Below are 10,699 nucleotides of genomic sequence, written 5' to 3' on the forward strand. Positions count from 1 at the left end.
GGACTTCAGTTCACTGTTTAGAGATTTAACATCGTGTTGGGCTGTTGAGGAAATTTACTATTTGTAAAAGTATGAAATAGAGGAACAGAAAGTAATGGAGGAGTATCAATAGAAGAAGACACTGTTGGACTGCGCAGAGTTCTTCGATCTCGTTATCTCTCCGTTAAGTCTCGTATTTCTGATGAGAGAGATGATATATCAAAAGTTGATTAAGATAAATTCAAGTCAATAATTGAGGAAGTAGAAAGACTACATCAGCGTGTTGTCAGATATTAGGAGGTTTTAGTTTATTGTTTGACTGAGGTCGATTTGAGTTTCGAGCTTTCTAGTATCAATTCGAGGTTCCGGTTTGTAATTTCGGTGTATCGATTCAAGGATTGTTACTTTGTTTAGCCCGATTGATTTGCAATTTTCAGCTTTGTGCATCAATAAAAGGTCCATTTTTCAATTTTCATTCTCGTTTCATTTTGTTATGATAGTTTGGTGTGCGTGTTGGTTGATTTGTGATTCTACGTTATTTGAGTAGCATGTCTTAGTTTTCGTTTAAATTGTTTTAATTAGTTTTCATTTCGATTGTGATGTATCTCGTCTAGTTTTGGTTTTTTGAATAAATAATTTTAATTGGGTAGATGAAAAATTTGGAGTTGTTTCTTTCTTGGCAAGTAATACGAATGGACCATAATGTGGGTCTTCAACCATAAGGAATCTGGTCAAGTATTAGATCATGTTAGCTAGCTTTTTTGCTCCCCAATATTATCCCGTCCATAAATTTGGCATCCCAACAATCTCAAAGATTAGGAAAATAATTTAAATGCTAGTTACTTTAGGCGTGTTATAAAAAAATTATTATAGCTACGGGTACGGTTCCTGTGACGTAGTTGTGATACGTAATCCCCAATTCGGGTGTGCATTTCATGTGACCCAATCATAACAACTTTTAATATTAATAAAATAAACATATTGTGAATTGTGGGTGCATTTCATGTAGCGTGGTTCGCAGCGTATTCCAAAACAAACAAGTTTACGACAATCGTAACTTGTCCAAGAAATAATTCCACAAATTTTAAAAGCGGTTTAAATAATTAAAAGTGGTTTATAAAGTTAAAAATTCACAATAGGGTTAAAACATGTAGTAAATCAGATAATAGACTAAATTTTAATAGTTTAAGCAACCGTGCTAGAACCACGGAACCCAGGAATGCCTAAAACCTTCTCCCGGGTTATTAGAATTTCTTATCTAGAATTTCTGGTTCGCATACTTTTAAATAAAGTAAAATTTCTCCTAAATTTGGGATTTAAAATAAACCGGTGACTTGGGACTCCCTAAATATTCCAAGTGATGACTCTGAAATTGAATAAAATAATTCCATTTCGAATAATGTCACTTTAATTGGAAAAACTCCCTTATATATACCCTTCGAGTGGTAAAAAGGAGGTGTGATAGCTCTTGATACAACCCCATACAGTGTTATGTGAAGTATTAATCTTGGTTATTTTCAATGGAAAACCTGTTCCAAAATTGTTTTATATTGACCATTCATATAGCTTCATATGTGTCACGACCCAATTCTACCATAGGCCGTGATGGCGCCCAACATCATTGCTAGGCAAGCCAATACTGATCAAACTAATGATTTTCTATTTAAATAAATTACTAAGTGGATAAAAATTCTTCATTTGCTAAAATATTTAGAAATTTACCAATGGAGCCAAGTTAAAAGGAAGCAACGAATACAAACCGTAATCATGTATCCAATATCAAAATCATAAGTCTACTAGTGTGTGTGCCAAAATCTGGTGTCACAAGTATGTGGGCAATCTAGTAGAATGTACAAAAGAACACTAGCCTACTGTCCGGAAGAAAATAGACAGAAAAATAAAGCATAAAGAAGACTCCAGCTGCTGCAGAACTGGTCAGAAGACAGCTCACCGTGAAGTTTCGAATGGGGGATCAAATCTACGCGCCTGACTGGTGACCAGATGCACCTGCCTCAAATCCTATGCAATTAAGTACAGAAGTATAGTGTGAGTATATAAAAATATGTACTCAGTAAGTATCTAGTCTAACCTCGAAGAACTAGTGACGAGGGGTCGACTTCGACACTTATTAGGGCCAACAATATAATAAAATGGAATTTCTAATTTAAGCATAATATATGGAGATAACAATAAGCTCACTTGTCACATTTTTAGACTTCAACACTATTCAGCTAGATGAGAGCTTGGGTTATGAGGAGGAGCCAGTTGCTAGTATTGCTAGACATGATCGCCAGTTGAGATCCAAGAGGATTTTTGCGGTAAAGGCTCAGTGGAGGGGCCAACCAGTTGAGGAGGCGACTTAGGAGTCCGAGGAGGACATGCGGAGCAGATATCCACACTTATTCAGCACTTCGGGTATGAATCTAAACCCGTTCGAGGGCGAACGTTTGTTTAAGAGGTGGAGAATGTAACGACTCGACTAGTTGTTTTGCTTTCTAGAACCCCGTTCCCCTAAATAAGACCTCCTATACTTGCTTTTATTGATTTATGACTTGTGGGGATCGTTAGTTCGGGATTTGGAAGAAATTGAGTTGAAATCGCAACACTTGGTTCCTTAAGGCTGATGTAAAAGGCCAAGTTTGACTTTGGTCAACATTTTGAGTAAACGACCTCGGAATCAGGATTTGACTGTTCCAATAAGTTTGTATGATTCTTTTAGACTTGGGCGTATGTTCGGATCGGGTTTTGGATGACCAGAGAACATTTTGACGCCTAATAGTGAAAGTTGCTTTCGAAGGATTTTGAAGTTCTTTAAATTTGTTTTGGAGCGGGTTTTGGTGATATCGAGGTCCAAACAGAATTCCAAGACTGGGAATTGTTCCGTAAAGTCATTTAAGACTTTCACACAAAATTTTGTGTCATTCCGAGTAGTCTAAGTATGATGTGAAGCATTCGGAGAATTTGGAAAATTTGAAGTTCAAACTTTGATTCAATTTGTTTTTATGAGGTATGATTCTTGGTTTCGTTGTTATTTTTTGCATTTCGAGAGTTCAAGAAAGTCCGTATTATGATTACAGACCTGTTAGTGCCTTTGAACGGGGTCCCGAGTGGCTCGAGTGAGTTTCGGACCCCTTGAAGCAAAGTATGAGAAACCAGAAAATCCCAGTTTTGGTTTCCTTCTTCGCGAATGCAAAGGGACCATCGCATTCGCGTAGAAGGAATTGGGACTGGGGGGAAAGTGTGCTACGCATTCGAGATAGCTAGTCCACATTCGCGAAGGGTTGTCCAAGCCAGTCTCCACGTTCGTGAGGCCTTGGTCTCGTTCGCAATGTAGAGTCTCCAGGGTGTCTGAGCCGTTTGCCTCGCGTTCGCAATGCAGGAGACAGCTGGGCAGTGAGTTTTAAAAACAGGACTTAGGCATTTTTGGGGTCATTTATTGCACTCTTGGGCTATTTGAGAGCTTTTAAGGAGGGGATTTCGACCTAGCTTTGTGAGGTAAGTAATTTATACCTAATGTGAGTTTAATACATAGTTTATGGGTAGATTATAACATGTAATTTAGTGAAAATCATGGGTTTAGAGGAAAACCTAGGTTTTTTATAAAAATGAGATTTTAACATGAAAATGGTTATGAAACTTAGTGAAAATTATATATTTATGTTCCTAAGGTTATGGGTAACAACTTTCTTAAAATATTTCCGGAATCCGGGCACGTCGGCCTGAGGATGAATTTTAGGAATCTTGCATTTTGAGTTGGAAAATTACTTTAATAGTTGGGATATGAACTTTTAAGCCTATATTGATTAGTTTTTACACTATTTGGATAGTTTTGGATTGTTCGACACCAAATTGAGGGTTTGGGTATAAGCTTGGACCGAAAAGTAGGCCTTGAGACGAGATAAGTCTCTTTTCTTGCCTTGTAAGAGGAAAATTTCCCCATAGGTGAACTTAATTAATATGTGATTAATTGTGGGTGCTAAGTACGCATGAAGTGACAAGAGTCCGTACGTAGCTACTATTCCTGATTATGTCTGGGTAGTTTTAGGTTTACATTTTGTGGACACCGTTATTTGATTATATTTGCTAATTGTAACAAATGGAATTAAATTGATGATTTTCCAAGGATTTAAAGGCTTCAAGTTGAATTGTCTTTATTTTCAAAAGAATCAAGAAAGGGTTATGTAATGATAAAATTATATTTGACCGCGTCGCATGTATGATCCACAAGCGGGGTAATTCTTTATATTTATATTTGACCGCATCACACGTATGATTCACGAGCGGGGTGAATAAATGCATCTATGGTTCGCGCCGTTCGACCTTCAGTAGTGCACAATTTACATTTATGTTGGATCGGGCCAAACGTCCTCAGTGAAATTTATGTGTGATAATAGAACTGGAAGTCCTTTTTATAACTTGTATTAATTCATCGTTTGAGAGATCGTTTGTTTTAAATAAAGGAAGTGTTTTGGGTTCTTAAATATGACGAAAGAATTGTTCAGCTATTTCTTGTTATGAGTTTTGTTGTTATCTTTATATATCATGCTTAACTAGAACGTTATATTATTATATTGTTAGCCCTAGTAAGTGTCGGAGTCGACCTCTCGTCACTACTTCTTCGAGGTTAGACTAGATACTTACTGGGTACATATTTTTATGTACTCATGTTATACTTCTGTATTTAATTGTACAGGATTTGAGGCAGATGCATCTGATCACCAGTCAGGCGCGTAGATTTGATCCCCCTTTCGAGACTTCACGGTGAGCTGCCTTCTGGGCAGTTCTGCAGTGGCTAGAGTCTTCTTTATGCTTTATTTTTCTATCTATTTTCTTTCAAACAGTAGGCTAGTGTTCTTTTGTACATTCTACTAGATTGCCCACATACTTGTGACACCAAATCTTGACATACGCACTAGTAGACTTATGATTTTGGTATTATATACATGATTAAAACTTGTATTCGTTGCTTCCATTTAACTTTGTTTCATTAGTAAATTTCTAAATCTTTTGACAAATGAAGAATTATTATCCACTTAGTAATTTACACAAATGGGAAATCACTACTTTGATCAACACAGTGTTGGCTTGCCTAGCAATGATATTGGACACCATCACGGCCTACGATGGAATTGGGTCGTGACAATGCATATCCTACTAAAAAGTTGAATTTTTTTCCTTTACTCCTGAAAGGAAAGGTTTTAGATGTTCACACACTTCTTTGAATCATGAGTTAATCTCACAATGAACTCATGTAACAATGTGAGGGTTGAATTCACAACTATCTAGCTATCTAGCTCCTCGCTCCTATAAAATACAAGAAAAACATTTATGTTGCCTACCTACGTTATTTTATAATTCAATTCAATTTCGCAGATATATAATCAAAATTCCATTGTCAATTATGACTTATGAATGAAAGGAACTGTTCGAGGTCCTGATGGAGGACATAAGAGATAGTTCATAACCTTAAATCAGTCTACATATCGGCACTAGTATAAAATCTTATGAATGCCAGCGAGTACAAGTTGATATTGCCTTGACCTTGCATTTTTGAAGTTACTGCATTCTGGAGTTTAGCTTTCTACTTAAGTCACTGCTTTTTTTAGAAATTTTATATATGCTTTTATTGCTCATACTAGATGCAAGCCGTCACTATCTATGTGAACATCAGTAACTACTTGGTGATTGCTTCTCTTGATAATAAATGGTGCTTTTATGAACATGCTTTTGATTTATTCTTCATTGAGCCATGCTCAGGCTTCCATTCCCAGAATACAAAAAATGAACAATGCTAGATACTTTTGTTGGATTGGGACTCCTCATTATTTTATATGTTTACTTGAAAGAATTCTCTCTTACAAATTTATACAAGATTAAAAAGGCTCAATTCTTTAATTTTTAGGTAAGGTTGCCATCCTTCTTATTGTGGTGGTTGAAATTTCTTTTTACATAATGCATTTTGATTCACTTTGAAATTTGAATATCTTTTATTTTGCTTTATCCCATCCAATGAATAGTAATACCTTGGATGTGGGGTGGGCAGACTTGCATCGATTGTCAATTCTATGTCTTGATTGCTTTAATCCCCGTAGGTAATTGAAGTTTTGGACTATACAAAATCTGTTGTCCTGTTGGTCATAGTGTTATGATATGCTTCTCCACATGATGCCAGAATAAAGGAACGGGGAGTTGCTCAATAGATTTTGCATGTTTGGTCATTTTTCTTTTCTTTGTGTTGCAATATGGTATTATACATATTAACAAAACAAGGAAGTATAACCAGTAGGTATTTTGCTAATTGCAAAGTTGTCTAACTTCCCCTTTAACAAATTGGTTGTATTTTTTCCTTGCTATGTCAATTCGAAATGTAAGTATTGAACTTATAACACATCTCGGGTACAATATTTGGCTCTTTAGTCTAGCTAAAACTATCATGAAAGATGTACATAATATTTGACTTTATGCAGAAGTAGAGTATGTCTTTGACGACGTAGTATATCCTAGGCCTATAAATTCTGCTATGTGGATTTCCTATAAACTTCAATTTCAGTCTTTCAAGCTAGGCTCCGCGCTGGCAGAGGTAAACCAGGTCCAACTTATAAAGCATATTTAAGGCTGGTTGACCACAATGTGTGACTATTGTTTGTTGCTTCACTTATATAAGCAACAACATTAGGATTTTTTTTATTTTAAAAAAGAACCAACAAAGTAACTCCGCGAGCTAAACACATCTCAAATGTAATGTAAATTGAACGTAAGATGTCAATGATCCTCTTGCTCCACAGTTGATATGATTTGAGCAGTCAATATAGCTGAGTATTACACATGTCTGTGCTGAATTGCTGGTACTAGCATATAAGAAGAGCATGCTGGTGTTGCAATTGTTACTGTCAAGTGATGCCTCTCCTTGCCACGCTCATTAGATATTTGAAATTTGTAATACCATGTTAGAGAATACAAAATTTAGTTTTTTCTACTATATCACCAGGTATGCTTCGTGGATCCTCATATATTTTTCTCAGTATAAGAATTTCAGGTTGAGATTGAAGATTGTCATTTTCCTCGTGTGGAGATTCCTTTCCCCTATGGTTCTAGGTGTTGGAAATGGCAAACTCCCACCTTGGGAAGAATTTCTCCCTATAAAAGAAGGCCTAATGTTTAGGATTTAAACACACCTCTCATTTTCCTTCTTATCTTCTTAAGTCATTTGTATTTTCTCTCTTTAGTATTATTTCACTTGTATTTTTGGAGTGAAATAAAATATTGGTTGTGTCCGAGGAAGTAAGCAAAATTGGCCGAACCTCGTAAATTCTGGTGTTCCTTTTATTGTTGCTTTATTGTCTTATTTATTATTTGGTGGCTGTCATAATTTTTGGTATAATAGTTGTGATTCATTCACACTATATACATTTGGCTTCCACAACACTAGGAACAATCGTCACCGGCCTTTCAATTTAATCCATAAGCCTCTATCGATAAAGCCAAATTACATCAGAGAGCAGAGCACACAAGCTTATACAAAGGTCGCCATAATAACATCCACACATTGGAAAATATGAGTTTGGATTTATTACTTTATTTGTCTTGATGCAGGTATGCCAATAATTACTTGCTTCTTTTATATGGATTGTATTTCTATCCAACAATCTTTTACACCATCTGAAAATATTGTTATTACATGGTAGAAATGCGTGCATCCCTAATATACTCTTGTAGTAAGGAAAAATTATTTATAATCTTAATTAGATGTCCTTCATAGTTGAAATTTACTTTTTACTTACTTGGCATCCCATTTCAGAACAAGCCCCAAAAAGAAAGCCTGTGTCATATTATGTTATAATATTTTCTTATAAATAATATTTTCTTATAAATCATCTTCACATTGGCGATATATTCGCGATGAATGCGAAATCAGTTTATGAATGAACTGGTAACAGATTTTTCGTGGTAAACTATACTGAATATGAATTGATTTGATTTTTAGCATTGGAAAGCCTTACCCTTTTTAACAGAAAGTTCTAATTCTCACTAGCAAATAGGTTTTGGTGATAGTTTTCGATCAAGATTGATGCACATACTTGAGTTGATTTCAATTTGCTATCAGAAAAATCTCTTGATAATATATATTGTGTGTTTTTATTCTTTTTCTTCTAGCAAAGATTGTTGCATCTGGTGGTGTTTTAATGACTCAAGTGTCTATCGACCATGAGAAGTAAATCAAACTAAATTGGTTAACTGTAGACATTCTTGCAGAGCTACTCAACCAAGTTCTATCCAAGGATATTAAGAAGCTTAACCCGATAGATCAGTAGTTTGAGCATGAAAACTGGAGAAAGAAATGTGAGTTTGAATTGTTCTATTTGTATGTCCTTATCCTTGGTGGGTAAATTGTATGACTTTTATTTTGTAACTAATTCACATGTGCAGAAAATGATATTTCTACTGTAGCGGCTTGATGAAGTTTGTGCTAATTAGTATCTACCTTAAACATAAAGTGTATAATATTCAACAACTTATAGTCGCTATGAAGTTTCCTCCTTTGACTGTATGTATATCTCTTAAATTATTGCAGATTGATTTGACAATGTAGCAAGTGTTGGAGGAACGCGTGGTTATCTTTGTGGATGTAATTTAAAAAGAGGAACGAAGTTCACAATATAGTTTTCAATGTTCTGCTGCTATTCCCCGAGGATGGTTTATGCCTCACTTTTGGGTTTGCAAAATCATAGCTCTTCTTTTCAAGTATTTATTGCTGTAAGAGTTACAAGTATATGTCCCAAGCATACAGAGTGTATGATTTAAATAAAACTTGAAATCTATATTTTGCGACTTATCAACTGTAAATTCTTTTCTATTTTAGCTTCTTTGTATTGTTGTTTGTATGTATGATTTTTTGAAGAACATCAAATGTTGGGCCCGTCTAATATTCCATAACTAGCCGTCTAAATCATGAACAGTTTTTTTTTACTAAACATCATGCATATATCCTACTAAAAAGTTGAAAATTTCTTTTTTCCTTCAATTTTCCATGGTCATCAATGTATTTTGGTCCTTTTGGTTGTCTGGTAAGCAAGGTTGTCCAATATTAATGCTCAAACTTGGATTCCTCACCCAATTTTTTTTTTTTTGTTTATTTATCATTATCATTTTTTATCATTAGTCCCCCCCCCCTCCAAATCTATCTAGTTCCTTCTTATACAATCATATGATGAAGTCTCATTAAATGTATACATTTAGAGAAAAGGAGGAGTATTGCAAAATTTTTACCTACTTTATTCCTTGTGAAATTCGACCAAACACATTTAATCTCTTCATTTGATGAAAGCATAAGGCTTGGCTGGGCGCGAGCTCCATTTCACCTCATGCCAGGTGAGGTAAGGTCTGGGGCAAGCTCCTCCTTGCCTGTCTTTTTTCTTTCGTGTTTTTTCTTGTATTTTTAATATTCTTTTGTGCAACTTTCATTCCTCTTTGCGTTCCAATTGTCATGACCCCGGTTCGTCCTCCGTGAACCATCGTGACGGCACCTAGTCCTCTACGACTAGGTAAGCCTAAATTGCGGAAGATAACCAAAGTGCGGAATAAAAAACAAATTAAAATAGAATGAAGAGTGATAAAACAGTGTTTAAAAGTGCTCTAACTCCAGAATATCTAACAAGGAAAAGAAATATAGAAGGACAAATATTTAAAAGCTTTAATAGAAAAGGGCTCCTCGGTCTGCGGACGCATCAGATATACCTCGAAGTCGCTGGAGCAGTCGCCTCGCCTCAAGGGTGATAGGACTGAGTCGCAGTACTTGGATCTGCACATGAAAAACATACGCAGAAGGGGCATGAGTACACCACAACGGTACTCAGTAAGTGCCAAGCCTAACCTCGGTCGGGTAGCGACGAGGAAGGACAGGGCCCTACTGAGATAAAATAAAGCATATAAGACATGACAGTATAAGATAAGCAGTACAACTGAAAACTAACGATAAGAATTTAATACAGGAAAACAAGGAATTCAACAACTGAAACAGAGGCAAAAACAATCATAAGGAAATAACCGGGGATCTCTCAGTATCCCGAGGATCTCTTAGTACCCTCAATAAACGCTAGGGACCTCTTGGTATCCCGATGATCTCTCGGTATCCTCAATATATGCTAGGGATCTCTTGGTATCCTGAGGATCTCTCGGTATCCTCAATTTGTTCTAGGGATCTCTTGGTATCCCGAGGATCTCTCGGTATCCTCAATTTGTGCTAGGGATCTCTTGGTATCCCGAGGATCTCTTGGTATCCTCAATATGTACTAGGGATCTCTTGGTATCCCGAGGATCTCTTAGTATCCTCAATATACGTGCCAGTGATCTATTGGTATCCCGCACCTCAGTTCAAATCATAAATACGTACATGAGATCTCCTGGGATGTTGTCCCGTAGTCCCAAAGCAAAACACACAGCAGCAACACAAGAATACTCAATTAAGCTCAATTTCGTATCAAGTAAATAGGTAATTCTAATCTAACATGCTTCACACAATTCAATTAAGGCAGTTAAACAAATAAACAGTTAAGTCAATTAGACATGCTTTTTATAAGCTAACAGCAGGTTTAAATTACAAGTAAAATAAAACAGGAAAAGGAACACAATTGGAATTACTTAAAGAAAATCGGATTTTCAACAATTAGCTCAAGTACACACTCTTCACCTCACGCACAAGGCATTTAAGTATCAAATATAC

General features: G+C 35.9%; 1 long non-coding RNA gene across 1 annotated transcript; it reads left to right on the top strand.

Annotated features, from left to right (window-relative positions):
- Positions 1–6,645: 6,645 nt before the first annotated feature.
- Positions 6,646–8,810, top strand: LOC138872636 (uncharacterized). Its single transcript, XR_011401107.1, has 2 exons — positions 6,646–8,319; positions 8,552–8,810. It is a non-coding gene; the product is annotated as an uncharacterized lncRNA (long non-coding RNA).
- The last annotated feature ends 1,889 nt before the right edge of the window (positions 8,811–10,699 follow it).

Source organism: Nicotiana sylvestris, chromosome 7, assembly GCF_000393655.2.
Source record: "Nicotiana sylvestris chromosome 7, ASM39365v2, whole genome shotgun sequence".
Lineage (NCBI taxonomy): Eukaryota > Viridiplantae > Streptophyta > Magnoliopsida > Solanales > Solanaceae > Nicotiana > Nicotiana sylvestris.